Source organism: Rana temporaria, chromosome 9 (assembly GCF_905171775.1).
Source record: "Rana temporaria chromosome 9, aRanTem1.1, whole genome shotgun sequence".
Taxonomy (NCBI): Eukaryota; Metazoa; Chordata; class Amphibia; order Anura; family Ranidae; genus Rana; species Rana temporaria.
In genome coordinates, this window is record NC_053497.1 from 101,826,829 (window position 1) to 101,853,810 (window position 26,982).

Genomic DNA, 26,982 nt, shown 5'->3' on the forward strand with positions numbered 1-26,982 from the left:
GTGTGCAGGTGATCATATGTTAATATTCAAAAAATATCCAAACTGCTATCAATCAATCTAATTTAGAGCCTGTCATTGTCCTGGCAGGTATCCATTCAAAGTGTTCTGCAGGGAAGCACACAGAGAAATAGTCTGTGGGTCAGGTATCCCAGCCCAGAGAGTCTCAGTGAGATGGAATGATTTGTTCATTTTATTCATGCTATTGAAATGCTTTCTTGAAATATTTCTTTATTCAGAAAATGACCCTTTCAAGTGTAATGGTACCTTGTGGGAATGAGAGGGAGAGGATTCACTTTCCAGCTGTGATGATAGACCCAGCACAAAAATACCACTACCCATGAAACTGTAGATCTTAGGGAAGAAAGAGTCATGAGAGTGCTGTCTAGTGAGTATGGAACTGGTGGATTTGGCAGAGCGACATGATACAGATATAACAGGTGATTACATTCAAGACAGCCTAGAACAATAGCAAAGTTGCTTATTGTCATTTGTAGTTTAATGAACATTTGACGGGGATTGAAAACTGGTATGCTTCCAGACTGTTCATCTGATTTTCAACGTGTGGCTAATGTGCATCTGTACTTTCCTCATGTTGCCCACACTGTGAATTGCAATAAACCAGCCACAATGACCACATGCTTGGCATAATTAAATGTGTCTGAAAACAGAAAATAGAACAAGGTTCTATGTTTATTGTGTACTAAAACATGATAGCATTTAAAGAAAAATTGATTGTGGTTAATAATTTGACAACCACAGTGAAAATAGAAGAATATTTGCTGCTCCATTATAGCATACTGTATGAACACAAGTAGTTTAGTGTCTATATAAAGGGAACATTATATCCTAGCGCACTTGACTGCAATATTGTTATGGCAAATGCACTGACATTTGAAGAAACATGCCAGCTATGACCTCCTTGCTCCTAAACCCTTCAGACAAGGTGAAGCCTTAGGTCCTGATATGCATCCTGAGTGCAGTGTTGCTTTTCATTAGGCATATGTGTGTGATAAACTGCGCTGACATCTTAAGATGTCTGAAAAGCAGCAGATTTACTGAAGGCTATGAGCCGAAGGGCACTCTGTTGGAGGGTCAAATCTCTCAGTGTGCCATGTATATTATTACATAATTTGGGAAAATTCCCTCTGATGTACACAGGGGGGCAAATAGACTTTTCACTTTGCAAAGGAAGTCGCACCTTGCAAGAGAATTTTTCCCAGAGCTCAGTAAATGAGGTGCAGCTCTGCTGACTTCCATCATCCAATCATGTGCAAGCAACAATGCTGTTTTTTTTTTATTCTTTTTGCACACAATTGGGCATTGAGTTGACAATAAAGTATCCTATTCTTCAGTGAGAAAGATGTACAAGAAGTAAAAAATACCAGAAGGTGGGGCCTCCTTAAACAGAATTGTTGGCCAATTAAATTTTATAGACTAAAGACGGGTTGTGATAGCATTAGGGTTTGGGTAAGAATTTGGCTAAACTATTTCCAGTATTGGGCACCACACCACAAAAAGTAATTTGAGGTTGTGAAGATGGTAACCAGCACTTAAAGAATATGGAGACAGCCGCTGCTGACCTCTCCTAGTTGTCTGGTTGTCACACTGATCCAAGTGTGCATTAATAATTTTTGAGGCAAAAAAAATGGAAAAAAGGAAAGTCTAGAGATTGCTTGTTCAGAAGGCTTATCAATGGCTCAGAATATATTGGATCCAAAGACAAAATGCAAGTAGTATTTTCACAAAGTACGCATTTAACATGTAAAATACTTTACAGCCTGAAGTACTAATTTAAAAAATCAATAATGAAACTTAAAAAGTGGGTTGAATTATTTTTTGCATTGATAAACCACTTAAGCCCCGGACCATATTGCTGGTCAAAGATCAGGCCACTTTTTGCGATTCGGCACTGCGTTGCTTTAACTGACAATTGCGCGGTCATGCGTCGTGGCTCTCAAACAAAATTTGCGTCCTTTTTTTCCCACAAATAGAGCTTTCTTTTGGGGGTATTTGATCACCTCTGCGGTTTTTAGTTTTTGAGCTATAAACAAAAATAGAGCGACAATTTTGAAAAAAAATTATATTTTTTACTTTTTGCTATAATAAATATCCCCCAAAAATATATAAAAAAAACTATTTTTTTCCTCCGTTTAGGCCGATACGTATTCTTCTACATATTTTTTGTAAAAAAAAAAAATCGCAATAAGCGTTTATTATTTGGTTTGCGCAAAAGTTATAGCGTTTACATAATAGGGGACAGTTTTATGGCATTTTTATTAATAATTTTTTTTTACTAGTAATGGCGGCGATCAGCGATTTTCATCAGTACTGCGACATTATGGCGGACACTTCGGACACTTTTGACACATTTTTGGGACCATTGGCATTTTTATAGCGATTAGTGCTATAAAAATGCATTGATTACTATAAAAATGCCACTGGCAGGGAGGGGGTTAACACTAGGGGGCGAGGAAGGAGTTAAGTATGTTCCCTGGGTGTGTTCTAACTGAAGGGGGAGTGGACTGACTAGGGGAAATGACTGATCGCTGTTCATACATTGTATGAACAAACAATCAGGCATTTCTCCCCCTGACAGGACCGGGAGCTGTGTGTTTACACACACAGCTCCCGGTTCTAACTCTGTAAAGAGCGATCGCGGGTGCCCGACGGTGATCGCGCCCGCCGGGCACACCGGTTCTCGCTCTGTAACAAGCGATCACGGGTGCCCGACGGTGTTCGTGCCCCCTCACGCCCCTATTGGCTGCTCGGTGAGATGACGTATATCTACATGATCTCGCCCAAAAGAGCCGACCTGCTGCCGCAGCTTAATATCAAACATTATAATAACTAAAGGCTAATAGAGTAATATTTAAATATGGGGAGGTTTAATTTTCCTGCTGTGTCCTGTTGTGTTGCCTTCTTCTGGACCAAAACTGCATCTAGCAAGTTAAACTTGATGGACATCGGTCTTTCACAACCTTATTAACTATATGCAACTAAAACTGTTTCCCAAAGAGCAGGCATCAAGTGGTTGTCATGACACAAACAATGCCATCACAAATGTTTAGAACAATAAGACTAATTCTAAAAGATGCCCACATTAATGGCCAGCTATGGCACCAAGGCCATTAAAGCATTAAAGAATGTAGGTGAGAAAATGAAAATGATAGAATTTGCCCATTCTGCTTATCTTCATTCCTATGTCTAATGAATCAATAAAATAAATACTCTTTAATCTTTTTTGTCTGGATCCCATGGAGCTGCACAATTCATTAATTTACGGCTTCTAGAAAGCTGTAATTGAAGGAGGAGTGTCAGCACCAATATAAATTATGTTCACAGCTCCTTGCCTTCCACATTAAAAAGTGATACATTCATTGATGTAATGTAGATGCTACTAATTTCACCAATGAAAGCATCACCTTAGCCAAGGGAAAGTTTCGGGAAGTAGAACTTCATATTCATTAACATTGGTAGGATATTGCTTACAACATTTTAATGATGCCTTAGTGAGTCTAGTCACTTTAATCAGAATTTCACTGACAAACCTATCCACTCTTTTTAAATCTGTTTTGCTATACTGGGTCACATGAAAATTATATAAGAACATAGTTTCATTAATAAAAATTGCCACAACTTAATAAAATATAGGATATTTATAATGTGTTTTTATTCCCCAACTGCAAAATAAAGCATTGGCTTTATAGGCGGTCTGGACATAGATTTGCATATTTGTAGGACAGAAGAGAATCCTGGGTGGAAGAATGATCTTTCAGTGTAAAGAACAAGTTGCATGCAATAGCTCCAATATTGCATTAATTTCATTTCCCCTAGTTTTCTTGAATCAGACCCAATGGAGTTTGGGGCCTCTGTATAAATGTGTGAACTGTGATTTCCACTCATTTTTGGTGAACTTTGTTTACTTATTTATGTACTATATTTATTAAACAATGTCCACCGTGCTTCAATGCATATTGGGTAGCTTGCAAATTTCTGAAACATTTTTCTTTTGTGTTTTTTTATTTTCTTATTAAGCTGTGCTGCCCATAGCAACCAGATTTTAGGGCCCTTGAACAACTTTGGCTAAATTCACAAAGACATTTCAAGGGGTCAATTGATGTGTTTGTTTTCAACTCCCACCAAATGCTCCTCAATCACAGGAGTAGAAAGAAGCTAAACACTTCCCCATTCTACAACCATTGTGTCACGCCATACTGAAGTGAATGTTTGGGCCATGCCACCCTGTTGAGGCACACTGTTTTGGTGTGGTTGAATCAGAGCCCTAGTAACGTAATCATCTCTAGGACACCTTAGATGTGCGACTTCCAGGGGCTACCCATTTTTCCCTTGAACTCTCGCAGGAGCCATGACGGGCTCCATCACCTGTCAGCACTCTAACAGCAGCTGCAGATGTATCGTCTACATGTCCCCCCTTTCTGAGCATGATCGTCACACATACAATTTCCAGGTCACCCTAGTAACGTAATGCTTGATGCAATAATACAAGTTCCCACAGACTTAGAATGCAAACAATAAATAACAAATAAATAAAATAAATAATTGACTGGCAGGCTATAGGCAATCACTATTACTACTACACAAATGTCATGAATGAACACTGCATTCATTTACAGTGTGGGCTTATTGGCCATATTTTTTAATATTTTATTGTTGAACAATGCAAATAAATAACTTTCATTAAAAAAAAACTAATATTCCCATCACTGTCCCCTAAGCAAATATGGACTTCAGATTTATTAATCATTTAACAGATATTTAAAGCCAATTTTTCTATTATTTTCCTAATTTTGGATACGTTAATTTTGGGTACGTTCTGTTTCTTTCTCTTAATGGACGGGTGTGGGTATTTTGTATATTCCATTTCTGGTTCAGTGGGAATAGTTAGTGCCCTGTCTCTACTTCGCTTCAATCTGGAGTGCATTATGGGGTTGATTTACTAAAACTGGAGAGTGTAAAATCTGCTGCAGCTCTGCACAGAAACCAAATCAGCTTCCAAGCTTTTCTACCAAAGCCTAATTGAACAAGCTGAAGTTAGAAGCTGATTGGCTTTGTATTTTCCAGTTTGAGTAAAGTAGGCCCCTATGTGTCAAGTATATTGCACCGTTGTGCCATAACTTTCAGTTTGGCGTGACTTCCGGCTACATTCCAGCCAGCTTACATATCCAACTGGAAAATACTGGCATCCATTGTGCTTGTGTGGATGAGCCCGTCTGGATGCCTAAGTTTTGGATAGCTTCCAATTTGATCACTGCAGACCCCCACCCCTAATTAGCCTTGGGCGCCATTATAAAGGGTCTTAAACTGGTAATATTGTTGTGTTGTTGTCTCGGTGCATGAAACTGCTTTGGATTTGTGATTTTTCCTTCTTGGTGAGTTTTTGGAGATATGCCGATACTGGTTGTTTGTTTGTGTTTCACACGTTGTGTGTCCTTAGCTATTTTGGTGGTATTAACCTGCCTGGCGGTATTCCCGAGTCTGACTCGGGGTTAGATTTTCCTGCTGCGAACGGTAACCCCGAGTCAGACTCGGGCTTGCCTCGCTAGATCCACAGGGAGTGTTTACTTACCTTGTCCCTGGATCCAGCGATGCCACCGCGCTGTGTGAGCGAGCGGGACCTCGCTCGATTCACACAGTGCCTCTGTGTAACGCCGATCTCCGTTCCCTGCGACGTTACGACGCACGGGGTCGGAGAACGGCGCCAAATTCAAAAAAGTAAACAAACGCTTTACATACAGTATACTGTAATCTTATAGATTACAGTACTGTATGTAAAAAAAACACACCCCCCTTGTCCCTAGTGGTCTGTCCTGTGTCATGCATGTCATTTTATATAATAAAAACGTTTCTTTCTCCCTGCAAACTGTAGATTGTCCATAGCAACCAAAAGTGTCCCTTTATGTCAAAAATGGTTTTAGATCAGCTAAAAAACAGCGATAATAAATTATAATCACTTGCAGAATTGTGCGATAGCGATTTGTGGGGAAATTCGTCATAAAAAAAATAAAATAATGACACCGACAATTCTGCAACTGAGCAAATTTCAGTGATTTTGATTTGATTACATTATTGAATAATTTTTATTATAATTATATTATTATTTGTTATAATTATTTATAATTATTTATTATATTATAATTTATAATTTTGTTTTTAAAAAAATGTCATACCCGGGATGCCTATTAGAATCTTGTTTGGTCAGATTTAAGTGAGTTATTTCTAAAAATTACAGACCTACAATATAAAACGCCAAATTTCCTTGCAAATAATGGTACCGCTTTCAGCATGTTTTTTCTGAAAGAATCATACCGCCAGGGAGGTTAAGTTATATGTGTGGTGGTGGTTCTCTCACACAGTTTAAAATGGATTTTTATGTACCTCTATGTTCTTGTGTTTTCACTTTTGTGCACTCTATAAAAGTTGGTGATATAAAATGGTGAATAGTTTGATGGGGCTTTTTTCATATTTTAATATATCATATTTGTTTGCTGATGTGTTTGGTTATGGGTCCAGTACGTAGTGCATAGGGGATGTTAACCTTGTTCCTGGTTACATGGCATTTTCCATGATCTAGGACATAAGAGTTTTAGGTGAGGACCCCCTATGTATTATTGGTTACTTTTATGTTGATTATGGTTGGGTTGATCTTGCTGTGTTTTACTGTGTTTAATTTTGTGTAGTAGTAGTATATATACAGTAGCTTTCTTTCTTTACTCTGAAATCAAATTTTGCATTTTTTTGTGATATATTATGGGCATTTGACGACATGTGATGTTTTGTTTATCTCTAGACCTTTTTGATGGTGAAATTATATATAATGCATCCAAGGTCCTGAAGAAGTGACCTCGTCAGTAAAATATGTAGACCAATTTGTGTTGTAATAGCTTCAAACATGCTAATTTGATGTTTTTAACTAATGAATTGTGAATTTTTCTCTTCACTTTTTTAATGAGTGAAATACAGTACCCATTTTTACAACAATAAAATAAGGTACTCTTTGTGAAGTTTGCCAACTTGTGTTCTTCCTGTAGGCATAATCAAAGTCCCACATATTTTCATTTATGTTTCTTGCCTGTTATTTGTGGCATGATGCTTAACAGGAGGAAGGGGCCAGGAGTGCTGAAGAGGGATCCGAGAAGAGGAGGATCTGGGCTGCTCTGTGCAAAACCACTGCATAGACCAGGCAAGTATAACATTTGTTATTTATACAAAAAACCTGAAGACTTTAATTGAATTTCATTTTGAAGGGTTAAAATATCTGGGGTGTTTTTTTTTTTACGTGTCTCATTAGGGAGATTTCTCTTCACTCCCTGTTCTATAGATGCAATAGAAAGTGAAAGAATATCTTTCCAATATTAGGGAAATCCCCTATTGGATATTATGGTTACACTTGTCTTTATTGAAAGATTTTCCTCTATCCCTGCAACTCAACATTTTAGATATATCGACACCTTCATTTTAGGTGACATGGATGATCAGAAATCAAATCTCACTAATGTGGAATAGAACTGTAAGCAAGTTTAAAGGAAACTACAGTGATTTCTCAACTTTTTTCATACATACATTTTGATGTGATTTTAACCTACTGTATCTGCACAGCCTGAGGCCTCGTACAGACGACCGAGGAACTCGACGGGCGAAACACATCGTTTTCCTCGTCGAGTTCCTTGTTAGGCTGTCGAGGAACTCAACAAGCCAATTTTCTCCATTCCCGTCAAGGAAATAGAGAACATGCTCTTTTTTTGTCTCGTCGAGTTTCTCGACAGTTTCCTCGACGAAAATGTACACACGACCGGTTTCCTCGGCAAAAAATATCTCCCAGCAAGTTTCTTGCTGTTTTTTGCAGAGAAACTCGGTCGTGTGTACGAGGCCTGATTTTTACTGTATGATCATACATCACATTAGATTTGTAGCTTGTCTGTCTAGACTAGAGCCTATATGCACCTAGGAAAGTGCATTCAATATCCTTTCTAAATTACAACTCTAAATGCAATACAATTGTCAGACTATAGAAAAAGCTCTGTTATACTGAGCTAATAGGAACACCAAAATTCACTGCCACTAATTAAAATTTGGCTGCCCTAACACATAGTTTATACCTTACAAATTCAGACATGTTTTAACAACGCTTTGGATTATTGCTAAAGTGTCTTAATAAAAATACATTTCACATCACAGATCACAGAACAACTATAATCAATGCCCCGCCATTTATAAAGATTTAACATTATCATTCACTCATGGTATGTACATACAATAGTAATAAAGGTAATTTAAAAGCAAGCACACTTTAATATACAAACAACAGTTTGTGCTGATATACTGTACTTGTGTGTTTATTATATCTTTGGCTCTGAACATCTGATCTGCAGTGGTTAAACTGTGACAGCCACTGGTGCAAAGTGTGCTGCTGTGATATTCCTCCACAATGATCTGATGTGTTTTCTACACTAGTATAATCACAGCACGTTGGTATAATAACTTTGCTCCAGTGTCGGAAGCAGTGATATCGGGTCTGCATTTCTCATTTAATTATATGTGCGCTCAGAGTTTTAACATTTCCCGCCCCTTGTTAAGCTGTTCTGGGAATAAGATGAATTGTGAAAATATACCAGGTGCGTTGGAATAATGATCTAGCCTCTCATCCCCCGGAGATTTAGCTTCAATTTTTTTTCTTTTTTTTGATGACCGCACAGTGAACAAGACTGAATATTTCTTGTGTCAGTCCCTTGTGATTTCTTGCACATGTTAGAAAAATTGTCGGCAGGGAGGATTTTGCTATGAACCCTTATAATGCAAGCCGATAGACAGCCAGAGCATGCAGAAAATGACATTAGAAGAGTGGAAGAATTCAGAGGCTGAGACTACAAGTGGGAAGAAACCTGTAAGGTGCACATCTGAAATGTCATGCTGTGGACCATGCACCAAAGTATCATTGAAGATCAGTACGTGTTTAGTGCCTGAGGAGGACCAGGAGGACATCACTGCTCTCCATACCTGTCAGACATGGGGCTCATAGCCTGACATCATTGCCACTGACAATGACACACTGAAACATGTATGTTCTGGCTTTGTAAATACATTCCCTGTCAGGTAAAAGTACATGCATGTATGAAGCCTGTCCCAAATGCAAAAGCAAAGAAGACCTCTAATTAATAAGATTTTTTTGTGTTTGGTATGGAAGGCTGTGGGGGGTACAGTGTGTTTAAATCCACAAATCCCTTAACCCATTCTATACCAGGCACTTACGCACCTTCCTGCCCAAGCCAATTTTCAGCTTTCAACGCTGACGCACTTTGAATGACAATTGCGCGGTCATGCTACACTGTACCCAAACAATTTTTTTGGGTAGAGCTTTCTTTTGGTGGTATTTGATCACCTCTGTGGTTTTTATTTTTTGCGCAACAACTAAAAAAGACCAAAAATTTTGAAAAAAAATAAAGTTTTTATTTTTTTCTGTTAATTTTTTTTGTAAATAAGTATGTTTACTTCTTCAATTATGGGCACTGATGAGGCGGCACTGATGGGCACCGATGAGGTGGCACTGATGGGCACCGATGAGGTGGCACTGATGGGCACTTATAGGCGGCGCTAGTATGCAGCACTGATGGGCACTCATAGGTGGCACTGATGGGCACTCATATGCGGTATTGATGGGCACTCATAGGCGGCACTGATGGGCACTCATGGGCGGCACTGATGGGCACTCATAGGCGGCACTGATGGGCACTTATGGGCGGCACTGATGGGCACTAATAGGCAGCACTGATGAGTACTTATGGGTGGCACAGATGGGCACTGATAGGTGGGCACTGGGCATGGATGGGCACTGAGAGGTGGCACTGATGGACATTGAGGGGTGGCACTGATGGACACTGAGGGGTGGCACTGATGGACACTGAGGGGTGGCACTGATGGCATTGCTGAGCATTACTTTTCCCATATTGTGCCAGTTAGTGCCCATGTTGCCAGTCAGTGCCCCACTTGTGGGCACTAATTAAAATCTATTGCTCTAATTTTTTTTGTTTGTTTTTTTATTGGTTGCCCCCTTCCCTGGTGGTCCAGTGTGGGCATCCGAGGGGAGGCAGCACTGATAAACAATCAGCGCGAACCCCCCTGTCAGGAGAGTCGCCGATCAGCTCTCCTTTACTCGCGTCTGTCAGACGCGAGTGAGGAAGCGCCGATCAATGGCTCTTCCTGTTTACATCGTGATCAGCCATGATTGGACACGGCTGATCACGTGGTAAAGAGCCTCTGCTGAAGGCTCTTTACCGAGATTAGAGATGCAGGGTGTCAGACTGACACCTCGCATCACCGATCGCCATGCTACGTGCCCCTACAGGCGCGCGCCGGAATGTTATCTGCTGGACGTCAATAGACGTCCAGTCAGGATTTCACAACCACTTCCCGGACGTCAATATACTATTGACCGGGCGGATAGTGGTTAAGTGCCGATGTCACTGAATTCCTTCCCTTACTGTTCATATTACTGCTGCCTATAGTAAATGCTGGTCTTTTGGGATTACAGTGGAACCTCGGATTGCGATTAACACGGATAACAAGCGTTTTGCAATACGAGCACTGTATTTTACAAAATCCTGACTCGGTTTGTTTTCCAAAGTGTTGTTTCCCAAAACTTGCAGTATTCAAGCCAAAGCGGTGTGCAGTACCGCGTTTGGTCTGGGATGGAGGGGGGCGTAGCCGAGCCAAGCCGTTCGGAAAACTGATGTTCTGTCTGCCTCGGGAACGATTGGCGGGTCCCGGCAGACATGGGGTCTGCCGGACCCGCTGATTGAATCCCGTTGTGTCCAATCACAGCGGGAGTGGGTCGCGGTGGCATGTGAGTGTCCATGTGTACAGCTACGTGATTTTGCGCTGTACATATGCGTGGGGCAGTCCAGAAGCGGTTAAAGTGCTTCTAAAGGCTTGATGTTTTTTTTTTTATGTTAACGTCTTTCAGAATTAACTTCCCCTAGCCCCTCCCTCCTAAATACTTAACTTTTGATTCAGCGGTGTGAAAGAAAAAATGTATGAACATATTTTTGCAGGGAATTTTTTTTTTCCCATTTATTAATTCATTAATTTATTTATTTTCATGAGACCATGAAGAGCATTGCCCCCATGATCCCCACAATCCAAAAACAAATATGCAGCAAATGCAGGTTACAGACTTTCAATGGTTATTTTATTTAGGTATTGGAGACTGTTCATTTACAAGGTAAAAATTCACTTAGCTTAGTAAATAAAATGTTATATAGTTAGCCAGGTTGAAAAAAGTCACAAGTCCATCTAGTTCAACCAAAATAATAATAATAATAATAATAATAATAATAATACAATCCTTCACCCACAGTTGATCCAGAGGAAGGCAATAACAAAACAAAAAAACAGCAAAGCATTCCACAGTAGGGAAAAAAATTCCAATGTTCATTTTAAATAATCTTGTGTGAGGGACTTAAAAAAAAAACAGCTTCACCTTATTTACTGAGCTAAGGGAACTTTCACTTTACTAAGTGAATAGCCTCTATTCCTTAAGCAAATAAACCCCAGAATTCTTTATCACCACACTTGTTCTGAGTCAGTGAGCCAGAAAGTAGTGGAGCCAGACAAAAGCATGTCACCAGAAGTAGCATTTTTAGAAAGAGAAATAAGTAATGGCATCCCACATAATAACCTTGCTTGTTTTAAGTGGTGAGTTCATTAAACTAAATGTGCTTTAAAAAGGATGCAAATATAATGTAATAGTTATTAGTTTATATGTGTATATCCATTTTGGCTCTGTTTAGAAAAAGGAACCTGTGTGGTTTTATAGCTTGTGAACAATAAAGCTGTTTGCATAATTTTGCAGCAGTCCAATAAAAGCTTAACAGTCATGATTTTGCTACAATTGTTTTGCACTCTGCTGGGTGAAAAAATAAATAAATATATATATAAACACATAAAAAAAAAAAATCGAAGCAAATGCATCTCTTTTGCAACCAACTATTAATCTGCATAATTATTTGAGCCAAGGGCACAGATGGAGCACTGAATGTGAATGGGGAGCCGTGTTATGAATATTTGTCACGTTCCTGGCTTATTGTTATTCTGCATATGTACTTTTATATCAAACAGCTAAGTGATTTTATGGAAAATAAAGTTGTCTTAGTTTGCAAGGGCCAATAGCAAACAGTGTTTAGTGAATTATGTATAAAAGACAAAAACGAGGGAATGGCAATGTATTAAAATTTTCGCACAGTTTAATATAGTGAAAATACAATTGGAGTGACCTTCTCAGCTTTAATAAAAGTGAAAGAATGTTATAATGTTATAAATATGTTCCTATTAATGTCATATTTTATTTGCAGTTGAGAACAATGGTTCTGCATAGTGTTAGTACATCAAATATATATTAGTTCACACTTTTCTACCTTCCACAAAACACTACACTTCACAATGATGGAGAATGTTGTTACAATGGCAATCAATCAAACACTGGCAGTAAGAAAATTGTAGATTAAAATGTGATTGCTATGAGCAATGTGTTGCTCTTTTAAAGCTTGTATAAATACAGCCCATTGTTTTGAATGGCAAACCCATGTTTCTGTGAAGACCATTTCTAAAGCCTCGTACACACGGCCGAGGAACTCGACGTGCCAAACACATCGAGTTCCTCGGCCAGTTCAGCACTGAAGCCGCCGAGGAGCTCGGCGGGACGAGAGCTCCCATAGAACAACGAGGAAATAGAGAACATGTTCTCTATTTCCTCGTCGAGCTCCTCGTCGGCTTCCTCGGCTGAAAGTGTACACACGACCAGTTTCCTCGGCAGAATTCAGCCAGAAACTCGGTCGGAAGCTGAATTCTGCCGAGGAAACTGGTCGTGTGTACGGGGCCTTAGGCTTGGTTCACACTGGTACGCTGAGGTTCGGGTGCAACCGGAAATTTATGTGCGCTTTACACACGGTTTTATATGCACTTCCATTGACTTTTATTAGATCGTGTGTTTTCATGAAAATGCATGCTGCGTTTTTAATGTGCTTTCAGAAGACGCGCAGTCCAATTGAAGTCAATGGGAGTGCACCTATAACCGCATGTAAAACTCGGATACAATTGCGCTGCACCCAAACTGCAGCACAATGGTGTGAACCTTACCTAAATAATCAAAGTGAGACTGATGCAGTTAAAAAGTGTACACCATACTAAAAGTATAGTGTATATATACTAAATACAAGTATGCCTTTTATGTCTGTGTACACTTTGTATAACTGCAGCAGTCCCACTTTGATTACTTATGTATGCACTGCTAACTGAACAACTTAAGCAAATAGTATATATAGAGGCCCAGATTCTCGTAGATCGGCGTTAAACTGGGCGAGCGTAACGTATCTGATTTACGTTACGCCGCCGCAAGTTTTTCAGGCAAGTGCTTTATTCACAAAGCACTTGTGTGTAAAGTTGCGGTGGCGTAACGTAAATCACCCGGCGGAATTCAAATTCGGAGGATAGGGGGCGTGTTTCATTTAAATGAAGCGCGTCCCAGCGCCGAACGAACTGCGCATGCGCCGTCCCTAAAATATCCCGGCATGCATTGCTCTAAATGACGTCGCAAGGACGTCATTGGTTTTGACGTGGACATAAATTACGTCCAGCACCATTCACGGACGGCTTACGCAAACAACGTAAATTTATAAATTTCGACGGGGGAAAGACGGCCATACTTAACATTGGTTGCGCCTCATATACCCAGGGGCAACTTTACGCCGGGAAAAGCCTAACGTAAACATCGTAACTTTACTGCGTCGGCCGCGCGTACGTTTGGGAATTCGCGTATCTAGCTAATTTGCATACTCGCCGGGGAAAACAACGGAAGCGCCACCTAGCGGCAAAAAAAAATTGCACTAGATCCGACGGCGTAAGAGACTTACGCCTGTCGGATCTAATGGATATCTATGCGTAACTGATTCTAAGAATCAGTCGCATAGATACGACGGCCCAGATTAGGACTTACGACGGCGTACATGGCGTTGCGCCGTCGTAAGCCCTTTGAGAATCTGGGCCAGAGAGTTTAAAGGAACTCATCTCTGCCCTCAGTTATATTGTACACCTTTCTAAATAGGCAGAGCATATCCTCCCCAAATCTCCTTTCGTCTGTTGTCTGCATAGGACTTTCCAACTCTCTAATCATGGGATCAGAAATATTTCATACATCCTGGCTTAATGAGATGATCTTTTATCTATACACAACAGGACTAAGGGGCTACATAAATGAGGCATAGATTCAATAGATATAGATTCTTTGCATTCTCACACAAACATGCATAGACACTTCACATACTCTGAAGGACTCTGTATAACTTCTTACCTACCCACACATATTCTAACTATATACGCGTTACCATATCTTCTTAGACTACATCCAAACAGATCCCCCCCCCCCCAACAACATTCAGCAATGAGAGAAGAAAGTAGGCATCTCCCTATCTCAGGACAAAAGGTGGGGAAATGTGTACTTAATGACACATAAAATGTCCATCATATGCACCACACTGGAAAAATTATAAAATCCTAAGTAGATGGTACCTACATTGCCTCTAATCTATACTTAAAGTGGGGGTTCCGCGGCCAAGCTTTTTTTTTTTTTTCAAGCATTCACTGTGGTATAACAATATTAAGGTACACTAACTTCTCTGGTATATAATCGCTGTCCATTTTCTCAGCAAAGAAGGAGTTTTAAGATCCATGTGATGAAGTTTCCATTTTGCTTGTGGGCACTGTGAAGCCCACAAGCAATCACTTCCTGGAAGCGGTGAATGCTGGTCTCCCAGCATTCACCGCTCATTCTCTTGCTAATGGCATTATTTAACTGCATGCCCTTTCTTAAAATGGTGCAATTAGAGACGCCCAAGTCACGTGACCGGCGTCACGGGATATGTATAATCTCGCGAGATTTCGCGCACGGAGACCCACACTGTATCTTTGGAAGCACGACACAGTGTCCCACATTGCACTGTGGCGATGGGGAAAGGCTTAGAAATGCCTACTCCCGTGGGAGGGGAATACCGAAAGTCGCTTTAGAAACGTCAATATTAAGGTATTTACATATGGGGGAAAAAAATCTCGTGCCATAACATCATGTACATATTGCAGTGGTTGTGTAAGACTATAGTTGTGATTTTGGGTGAACCTCCGCTTTAAAGTTCCCATTTCAGTCATATGCCGCGTACACACCATCACTTTCTGTGAAGTAAAAAATGACGTTTTTGAAACTTCAATTTTCAAAGACGAAGTTGCCTACACACCATCGTTTTCTCACAATGATCTTGCAAAGTGAGGTTACGTTCCACCACGTTTTACCATTGAAGCTTGCTTCATAAGTAGCTTTTGGGCATGCGTGGATGAAAAAACGTCTTAGAAAACGACGTTTTTTGCTACACACGGTCAATTTCTGTGAAGTAAAAAGTGCACTTTTGAAAAACGACACATAAAATTGAAGCATGCTTAAATTTTTTTTGGTCGTTTTTTACAAGACATAAAACAACGTTTTCCCCCACACACAGTCAATTAAAGTGACGTTTTTAAAAACGTCATTTTTTTTCATCACATAAAGTGATGGTGTGTACGCGGCATTAGAGGTTTGGGTTTTTTCAGCAAGCTAAATGACTCTATATACATATGTGGTGGGCCTGTGAATCAATTCAATTATGGGACAACGTTTTCAATATTAACAATAAATCATAACTCCATCCCTAACTTTCTGAGAATTGCCTTGCTCTCCATGCTACCAGTACCTTACTTGTTCTCTAAGAAATGGGTCCTACGTTTTTTTACCTTGCCACCATAAGACAGATCCTTCCTTGACAATGGTAATCAATTGAGATTTCTCCCTTTTCATGGGTAGAATACTTAAAAGAAATTATGCACCTATTGGTTAAAGACAAAAATAGAGGGGACCCTGAGGACTTCGAAAACCTTATCCCTTATCACCCAACCCCCTCTTTTTTTGGTTGGTAAATGCCATGATAAACAGTAACAATATAATTTTGCAGAGGACCCCCCCCCCCCCCACAAGGCTACAAAAACACATAGTTGTAACCAAGTTAATTAGTCACAATATAACAGTAGAATTCTTTATCAAGTAGTACATATTGAGTCATAGCCAGAAGCTCTGGGTTAAGTATCATAGACCAGTTTGCCTTTGGAGAAAAACAGAAAGCATACCAGGCAAAAATGTTTTAATTTTTTAGTAAACAGCACTTATAACCTAACAAGAGAACAGAGTAAGGCCTCGTACACATGACCGTTTTTCTCGGCAAAAACCAGCAAGAAAACTGCTTCTTGCCGAGAAAGCCGTTCGTGTGTACAATGCATTCAGGTTTCTCGTCTGGAAATCAGGCAAGAATCTCGACGAGAAAAAAAGAGAACCTGCTCTCTTTTTTCTCGTCAAGATTTTTGTTTGCCTGTTTCCAGACGAGAAACCTGAGAGTGTGTATACATACCTGTCGCCGTGGAAACCCGCGCATGCTCGAAATGACTTTTACGCATGCGCTGTAGCTTCCACGGCATAGGTAGGGTGAAGCAAGATGGCGGCGACGGCATCGAATGTGACGAGCGCATGCTCGTCGTACGTGATGACGTCACCGCGTTCTTTCCTTTCAAGAGAACTGCGGTTCTTTTGAAATGAAAGTCAGTACACTCGGGCGGCAAGAGTTTCTTGCCAAGAATCTCGTGAGGGAAAACAACGGGTTTTTCCCGACGAGATTCTCGGTCGTGTGTACGAGACCTAAATCAGATCACAATAACGCTTCAGGACAAACTGTGTTGATGGGGGAATTGCATTATCTATGGCCTTCCCCTACTTTTTTATCTCTCTGACCCTCCCTCTTTCCTCCTCCCTCCCCTACCTATTATATTCCTCTCGTCTTCTGTTTCCTTCCATTTCTCCTTCCCTTATCTCCACCCTTTCCCCTCCTCTATTATTATAGGTTTCCCACCCACCAAATCTTTACTCTTCATTCTATATTACTTTTTCTCACAACATTCATTACACACATTGAAAGCAAAACTGAAAAGCACAATCTTTTTTTATATATCCCTACCTTTTTATATATACTTACCACCTTAAAGGCTAAGTTCACCCTTTGGGGAAAAATAAATAAATGCACTTATTTCTGTAGATAAAAGAAATGTGCATTTATTATTTTATGCCTGGGAAGCATTGCATCCGAGATCGGTAGATCACAGGGGCAATGTCAGGCTCCTGCAGGCTCTCAGTATAGCTGCCTGTCCGTACCTCCTGTGTGCCTTCTAAAGAAAACAAGGTACAAAATATTGTTGGAGATCATAAACTGCAAATATTGCTGATCGGGAAACTATAGCATGCAAAGCAAAAAATCATAAAAAGGCACTGAAATTAAAATGTATGTACATTTAGCTAGCCGTTAGTGACAGTAAATATGGTTCACAGGAAGGTGTAAAAATAAGTAAGGCTGCTTTCACACTGAGGCGGTGGGGGCGTTGGCGGTAAAGCGCCGCCATTTTTAGAGGTGCTTTGCCATCTTTTTTGCTGCACTTTTCGGCTGCTAGAGGGGTGCTTTTATCCCAAAGCGCTTTGCCGGCAGTTTGGCGCCACAGCCCATTGATTTCAATAGGCAGGGGCGCTTTAGGAGCGGTGTATATACCGCTCCTAAAGCGGTATATAAAGCGGTCCTTGCAGGACTTTTTTTTACCGTCCTGCCAGCTCACCACTCCAGTGTGAAAGCCCTCGGGCTTTCACATTGGAGTGAGAGGAGAGGCGCTTTACAGGAGCAATGCAGGCGCTATTTTTAGCGCTATAGCGCCTGTAAAGCGCCTCAGTGTGAAAGCAGCCTTATACAAACATAAACAGTGCACTAAAACAACTCAGACTAGTCCTTCCGCTTAAAAATTACAGATCAAAAAAATCAGTTTACGAAAGACAGGAAAATCAGCTCCAGCTTTCTATTGTGGCTGCAGCAAAAATAGCATTGCTTGCATCTCTGAAAATTATTCCCCTTTTCCTTCGTCTGTTTCCTCAGTTTTGTGCATAAAATAAAATCAATAAAATTGCTGGTGGCTTGAATACGCTAGGAAAAGCAGACAGATAAATATACAAGCTGTGGAAAATGTATGTTTTCCCCCCTCCTGCTGGTGCACTGGGAGCTGTGACGTGCAGTCATTTACAATATAACACCACTTAGGGGTGCGAGATTCAGAGGCTATTGGTGGAGTTACTGAAGAGATAGAAAACATTAGCAATGACATAGTTGCTTGATTGAGCCCCTAGAGGCCTGGTGCCAACAAGATTAAATCAAGAATGTATCTGTTCTCTGTCCGGGGGGAATTTTGATTAGGCAGCTTTGGAGAAACGAACAGACGCAGGGTTGTGAGGGTAATTGTTCCTAAAAAAAGGGAGCAGGGAAGGATTTCAGAATTTGAATACTGAAACAAATCCTCTACGTAGCTTGTTAACAGGAACATATTATTTTTATTTAAGCAAAGTAAGCAATAACATGGAGTAGTACACACTGCCTGTGACAGCTGGCTCAAATTTATACTAAAGCCAAAATCCAAGGAGGGTGGCGGATACAAACTTCTGAAGATCCAAAGTCTTGGAAGGCAGCACACAGAAATAGTCTCAATGTAATTTTATGGTTAGAGCTGAACTCCGGCCTAAGGCTGGTCATACACGGTTCAAATTTGTGTGGGCAAGCTGAATGTACCAAGTTAAACGAACAATCAACTTGGGTACCACCAGCCTGCGGGATTTACTTGCAATTATCGCTAGCGAGTGCTATAACCACTAGCAATAATCACTGTCTTCTTCCAGCAGGGATGGCTTCCCCCACCCCCCACCAGGAGCAGACAATTGCTTGGCAGGAAGGATTCCACTGTCAGCTATGTCTGTTGATGGGAGCATTGTGTGAAAGAAATTTCTTGCAGGAAAATTTTTACACCATCTATGGCCTTCCTTACCTTCAGTCTTGCACAGTTGTACAGGCTCCTCTCCTGTACTGAAAATTCTTAATTTGATTTTACTGTACACTGTGAACTATTTGTGCATTAGAAGCTGCTGCAAGTCAGCAAGAGCCTGCATCACATCCAAGATGGAGTATGTATCATCAGATTCATCTACCAGCCTTTCACAACCTTTTTTAACCTGGAGCAAATTTAAAAAAAAAAAAATTCTGGACCCAGGGAACACCTGCTAATACTGTAATTACTATAGCTACAACTCACAGTACTTTATTTGTAGTCATTGGGAAGGATTGCCTCTTATGGATTGCTTACAGCCCACTCGTATCAGGATTGAGGCTCTTGAGAGGAGTACTGAGGTAGGGTGCTGTGATGTTCTCTGGATGCATCATCCTATCGGTCCCTTTTATCAGCCAGGGTCTGTCTGCCTTGCCTAGAGAAGGACAGAACCCCAGCAATAATATCACTGGGTGTAAAATACTGTATGTAATGAAAATGGAAAGGTTTTATTTGGAAAAAATCTATTGGCATATTAATATGGGGGGGGGGGGGGAGCCAATAAAGGCAAAAAAAAAAGAAAATTACATTTCCAAATATGAGCAGTAGGAGGAACAATCTGTATATTACAGGAATTGGAATATTGCATCTAATATGCATGGCTTTTTAATTGACTGCTGCCTCTGTGTAATAAAACAAAGAGAGTAGAACAAACTGAAAGTTATATTGACTGAGAGGCCTCATACACACGCACGGTTTTCTCTGCAAGAAAGCTGCTGGGAGAGCTTTTTGCCGAGAAAATCGTGCGTGTGAATGGTTTCTCATCGGGAAAATTGCCGGGCATCTCGACGAGAAAAATAGAGAATCTGCTCTGTTTTCCTGCCGAGAAAACCGTGCGTGTGTATGGTTTCTCGTCTGGAAAACTGCCGGGAATCTCGACGAGAAAAATAGAGAACCTGCTCTGTTTTCCTGCCAAGAAAACTGAGCGTGTGTATATGCTTACCTGTCCCCGGGAAGCCCGCGCATGCTCAATGAGACTTCGACACATGCGCAATAGCTTACAAGGGCAGTGGAGGGTGTAGCAAGATGGCGGCGACGGCATTAAATGTGACGAGCGCATGCTCATCGTTGTCGATGACGTCATCGTGTTTTTGCCATTCAAAAGAAGGGCGGTTCTTTTGAATGGCCCGTGTGTACACTCGGCGAGCAGGAAAGCTTTCAAGGAATGTTACCGGCCCTGTGTACAGGGCTTAAAGGTCATTTTATAAAATATCTCTATTGAATCTAGTGTCTGTTTGCATTGTATTTAGAGACTGGAACTACTATCTTCTCTTAAAATGTGTACGTAATATGTACTGTATAGCACAGTACAGGTATATCATAAATATGCAATAATTGCCACGTCATCCTTTTTATGTTCTGATAAGACACAACAAAATGGGCATTCATAAATAACTTTGTGCATAATCACTTGGGGCTAAAAAACTTTTACTCTCCATCATTGATTCTAAGGCTGGCCATACATTATACAATTTTCTGTAAATTTTTCTGTACAATTTTCTTTAGATTTACCTTCAACTATGTAGTGCAAGGGCCTGCCTGGTTGGATACAAATGAAAGTGATGTTTAGTTTTGACCTCATATTATATGGTTTTTGGTAAATCTAAAGGAAATTTGAACAAGAAAATTGAACATGTATGGCCAGCCTTAAATGCAAAACAAAGAAATCCCTTGAAGGATGGGCTCCTTCTGCACTGCAAATGTTGAATGCTCGCTAATGACTAGTAAAAAGCAATTTTTTTTGTTCTATCCCTTGCCCCTCCAGCAGCTGGTGCTCAACTCTAATCCCTGCCGCTTTAGGTTGTGGCTGGTCCCTCAGCGTCCTTGCATATAATACAGTGTTATTGGTTCTGTTTTGTATTTGATGACATAGCAGTGCGACTGCTGGAGAACCATGGGGAAAAAAGCTGTGGGGGATGGTCCTATACTGTGGGGGAGCCTGCAGAGTGAAAGATTTGGGTAAGTAAAGGTCCTTTTTACTGGTGCCATTGACATAAATGAACCAATGCAGGGGGAGTCCCACTGCAAGGGAATATTTCATTTTTCCCTGAAATTCACATCTAAACTCAGAGACAAAATGTCATATATTGCAGTTTACTACTCCTTAGTTGTAGTGGCTGTGTTCCTTTTCTTTCCTTTATTGTCACCTTGTGATCCTGTTAGTAACATTATTCCTGCCCCAGGGTGAAAATGCTCACTCAGTATATTGTAGCTAAAGAACAGCAACATTGTCACGTAGGACAGGAAGTGTGTAAGGTAACCTGGGCAGGGCTGAGTATACTGCTTGAAATAACACAGCAAAATGCGAAGAAAATAGGCAACGTTGGATTTCTGTCTGGGTCAACAGGTATTAATGAACCTTTTGGACAAACATAACAAAACACTTTTCATGGTATATTTAACAGAGAAAAATGGAACAAACTGAATTTTATTGTTAGGTTCATCTTAAAGTGTATGTAAACCCTATCACCAAACAAAACCCTAAAAGGGTAATTTGGACATGAAAACTAGACTATTTAGGGATACCTGCAGTAGGGAACTTCCTGGTGTAAGAGATAATAGGTTGCTAAGGTTCCTTAGGTGCATTGTGGGATGAATTGGGAACTGTGTCTATGTGCCATCTTTTGCATAATCTACAGTTTGCATACTTTAAAATGATGGGGCTACAACAGATTGTAAACTTTCACTGTTTGGCAATTGGAGGTGCCTAATTTTTTTTAGCACAACCTACGTGTACTATGTCTTCTGACACATTCACTTTAAACCATGTACTAATTTAATATTTATTTTCCACATGTAAACTATAGTTCTATCTGCATACACTTACACTCTGTAAATCCAGTCTCCCCCATTAGCATCTTGTGCAGCTGTTCATATGGAAAAGAACACAATTTGACCATGCAGCCTCAGCAGAAGGTAGTACACTATTATTATTGCTCTTGATATGCAAAGACTACAATCATCACAAACTATAGTCCTAACTAGGGCTAGGGCCATTTTATCTATGTGGATAATATACTGGGCATGTAGCATGTGAAAGAGCTTGGCCAGATTACTGTGTCCCTTTTCTATGCTGGTTGGCATTACATGCTGACCTTTCTTAAATTGGACCTGATCATGGTCATGTCCAATAACAAAGACAAAGTCAAATGAAAATAAATACAAAAAAAAACAGCTGTGTAACTCTTATTTTACCCACTTTACAGTCACTTTCTGTATAATAGGCATACCAGCAATTAATTTAACTTTTGGAACAATTTTTTTTTTAATATGACTTTATTTTATTCTTTCACATGTCTACATCCTTCAATATTATTATATTTCTTCATTAAATCTTTTCCCATTTCAAAAATACAACCACATCGACAGAAAAAGTGTCATTATACATTACATTCCACCTTGAAAAATAAAAAACAACAGATAACAAAAAGGAAACAAAACAATAAAGACAAACTACCCCGTTACCCTGGTTGCAGCGCCCCTCTCCCCTCTTTACTGACTTCCAATAATCAGGATTTCCTTCTATTAGTGCCCCTCTTCTACTTATTCACCACTAAGAGTTGACCCCGAGTTCAACCACTCATCCCAAATTCTATAATATTTCTGGGGTGTTCCTCTATGCTCGTACAATAGTTTCTCATATGGAAGGATTTGATTTACTGCCCCAAGCCATTGTCACTTCGAAGGAGGCGTAGGTTGCATCCATCCAAGTACAATTTGTTTGCGGGCCATTGGAACAATTTAGGATCAACTTGCATCAGTTCAGGGAAGAACTAGATTACTTTGTACATACACGCAATTATTTTTTTGCCTGTCATCTGTCATTTCTCAAACAACTCTAGATTGACTATATGCTATACTGTATGTCTTGCACCATAAAAGTGATTGCCATTATGTTCTATCACAAGGGATGACCATTTGAAATGAGAACCCTTCCCAGCTTTAAAGTGATTCTAAAGTTTTTTTTTTTTTTTTTTTTTAAATAACAAACATGTTGTACTTACCTGCTCTGCAATGATTTTGCACAAAGCAGCTCCGATCCTCCTCTTCTCAGGTCCCCTGCCGATGCTCCTGGCTCCTCCCTGTCTCCTAGCTAATGAGGAGGGAATGGGATCGGGCTTGAGGAGGGAATGGAATTCGGGCTTGGGTAAGTAATAGGGGGAGCTGCAAAGTGAAGGTTTTCTACCTTCATGCATAGAATGCATAAAGGTAAAAACCTTCAGCCTTTACAACCACTTTAAATCCCAAGCTATTCATACACTTAAAAGTGTCCAAATTAATATTTGTTCACCTATGTACTGCAATTTATTTATATTCAGTATCCTACACTACTATACCAGCCCTGTGAATGCTACTAGAGCAGAAACTGTAACATCATCAGCAGCGACTGTATCATTCAGCTTCTCTCTCACTTTTTTCTCTAAGCCTCTTTTCAAGGTGACTAAATTGAAGTGGAAACAATAGCGGATGCCAAGGTGAAAGCAGTGTACGCTTGTTCTCTAGAATTCAATAGAATGGGTAGGTCACAGGCCAGCAGGACTGCACTGAAATAATTAGCTGTATGGCAGGAATTAACCCTTACAGCCACAATCTCAGAATGGAGGCACAGCAACCTCTGTGCTGTTGTGCCATTACTTCCAAGGGAAAAATGACAGATTTAAGGTTTGTATTTATTGAAGCTGCTAAATTTTTAAATATACTGTGTGTATATATATATATCGAACATACACAAGTCACCCCTTTCCATGCCAGCTGTCATATACCATCCTATATAATTATAAATCTGCTTCAGGATTCCTACAATATATTCAGGAAATAATACCATTCAGAATAAATGCATAGTCAGAATAGCACTGATTTGTTCTTGCATATTTTTATGGCTTGAATAACATGATTAAGTCATAAGGAACTTATCACTTATCATTATCAGGAAACCACAAGGGAACTCGTTTTGAAACAGTACCAGATATAAATTAAAATATATCTTACACCTTGTTTAATAAAACAGGAACATTTAACATCATAATTTATATCAAGTCCGTGTATAAACATGAGCTGAGCTGGTAAACAGTTAATCTCCCTTTTTGCCTACCTCCAATGGTAGCATCTGAATGTTGCACGCAAGAGAATGCTGCGAGGATGGGGGTATGGGGGTGTGTCAGTCAGTTCAGCAATATGAATGGCTGACACGCTCTGGCTGCTTTATAATGGTTTAAATTCAGCCTGCATGGAGCTCTGAGTCATTCCATTTTATAGCTGCCAGCAGATTATCTGTTCATAGGTTTCACTTCATATCCTCTGAAATGTACCTCCATGACACTAAGTACAAATATTACAGAGGCATACTCCATCCTAGAACTGCAAGGGAGAGAGAACAAGAGACGAATCTGTGCTGCAGTGCAGTAACACTGGTACCTATTTATAGGAGAATAGTGAAAATGTTGCCAGAAATGTAAAACTACAATATGTCTTTTCACTTTGTTTGCAATGGCATAGATTGTCAATCACTTCATTTGTTGTGTCTCAAGGCTAGGCAGAAAGCTTGCATCTACTGCCTGTTCCTACTATAGAGGGTGTATTGGGTAGAATCTTTAGCCTTCTTTTGTTAGACATCAGTTTACATGCTGCTATAGAAGCACACCAGGGGTCAGACTGCATATCAAAAAATACAAATGGAAAAACGCAGATGTTGTTACATCCCAAAGCTGCATTTCCTAGCTCTAATTATATGCTGGAGCACTCCATTTCTAGTAGTGGGATGGAATCCTTTTTAAGAGTTCCCTCTTTTTGTTTTCCTAGTGGGTGAATTAGGATAGAGGGATACAAAATCTGAGTTTCAGCCCACAGATTAAGATGCCAGATCAGATTCCACAACCAACGATTACCATTCATTCTGCTAAGTAGTACTGAAATTCTTATAGAACAGCACAAAAGACAGATGAGAATCAGACAATTGACATATTGACAGCTGGGGGTTTAGTTCACCACTGCATTTGTGCACATGGATTGCATCGTGATATAAAACCCTAACATTAAAAATATTTTTTGGCACCATATTACATTGCATGTTGCTACTGTAGTGATGTGATCATTTCTTTGTCCATTTACCAAGTGTATACTCTTATTATGCAGTGTTTGTTTGCCCTTTTCCAATATGGTTTCTATGCTCTCTCTCACCATGGATGAGGTCATCAAGAAGAGCAGAGGATGGCAAGGGGTTTTGTGGGTAAGTGGGTGGAGAGATAGAGACATGTGGAGAAAGTAACAGAAATACCTGCTAAGGGAGAAAGACTGTAAGTGCTGCAGATTCATCTCACTGAGACATACATAGAGACTGTTAATGATTTTATGTTCCTGTTTGGAAAATACTTTATGTTGGATGGTTCACTGAATGTTATTTCTTCAATACATGGACTTTCAAATACAATGCTGTGTGGATTACTGTCTATGTGGAGATATATTTCTCAATTGGGATTTCACTTGCTATTCACAAGCCTCAATTGAGTGGAGGCACTGTGCTTGTCAGGCCCTGTACACACGAGGAGACATGTCCGATGAAATCGGTCCGCAGACCGTTTTCATCGGACATGTCTCCTGGAATATTTTGGTCTGATGTGTGTACACACCATCAGACCAAAATCCCCGCGGACAGAGAACGCGGTGACGTGGTGGTGACGGTGATGCGGCGACGTGCGGAAACCAGGAAGTTCAATGCTTCCACGCATGCGTCGAATCAATTTGACGCATGCGCGGGATTTCGGTCCGCTGGTTAGACGTACGTGCTAAGAAACTTGTGTCCGCTGGAAAACGGTCCGATAGGCCGTACACTTGACCGAACATGTCCGATGAAACTGGTTCGCGGACCAGTTTTATCGGACATGTTCGGTCGTGTGTACGGGGCCATAGAGATCCTGTCCTGATCACACAGATTATGAAGACTCTGCTCCTAAAATACTATACAGGTGGCGCCTCATTAGCCACAGAGAGAGAAAAGAATAGTGCTACACCATATAAAAGAATATTCATAAACTTCATAGGGAACATATTTCAAATTATGAGTTACACTGCTTTGTGCTTTCCATGGCTACCAACCAGGACATAGCTTTTCATGCCCAGTAATTCAACCTGCTTATCGTATGTTGTGTACTGTAGCTGTTTTAGAGTAAATTCTTGTTAGCCAACTTTGTTTATGATGTTTTGTATGATGTATTGTAATATTTGAAGTGTACCTATAACCAAAACCTTTTTTTTTTGTGTTGAGTGGAGCAGCACAAATTAGGGAACAGGACAAAGAACATACAGTAATACCACCAAAGCACTGGGAGCCCTAACAAATAAATATATGAATGTGGCGTTGAACATCATTCTTCATTGTGGCAATAATAGATGGAAACATCCTTCTATATGTATAAGTACTGGGATATTGCATAAGTCCTTGAAAACTCTTAACATGTACAAGGTGGGACCACACATTCTCCCAATGCACTCCTATAGCAAAATCCACAGCTGACTTATTTAAACTCCAGGATAATTCCTGGCATCAAATATTGCTGATCGCTCAGTTCTCCCCTCCATTCTGAGCAGATAGCTGCGACTGTCAGTCACTGACTCTTTGCTCTGCCCCTCCAGTACTCACTGGGGTGCTGGGCTGGGGAGTGGAGGAAGCAGCTGGCTCAGCCTCCCAGCGGGTGCAGCTGAAAGGCTGAGCCAGCTGCCAGTCCAGGCACCTGAGTGGATCCCAACTATAAAGTCATTATCTTTACCCAGCCTGGACCGGCTGAGTGACTGAAAACAGGTCACAGGTGTGCAGAATGAACTGCACTCCAGTGATCCATAGAAGTAGGGCCAAAATAGCTTTGGCCACACTACTCCTTTAACCGCTTAAGGACTTCCGCAATCAGATTTACGTTGACAGAATGGCATGGATGGACAAATGGG

The 26,982-nt window shown here is 40.4% G+C and overlaps 1 protein-coding gene across 1 annotated transcript in view; it reads right to left on the reverse strand.

Moving 5' to 3' along the window:
* Positions 1 to 26,982, reverse strand: part of NEXMIF (neurite extension and migration factor) — a 419,265-nt gene that overhangs the window by 263,189 nt on the left and 129,094 nt on the right. The gene's annotated exons all lie outside the window — the stretch shown is intronic.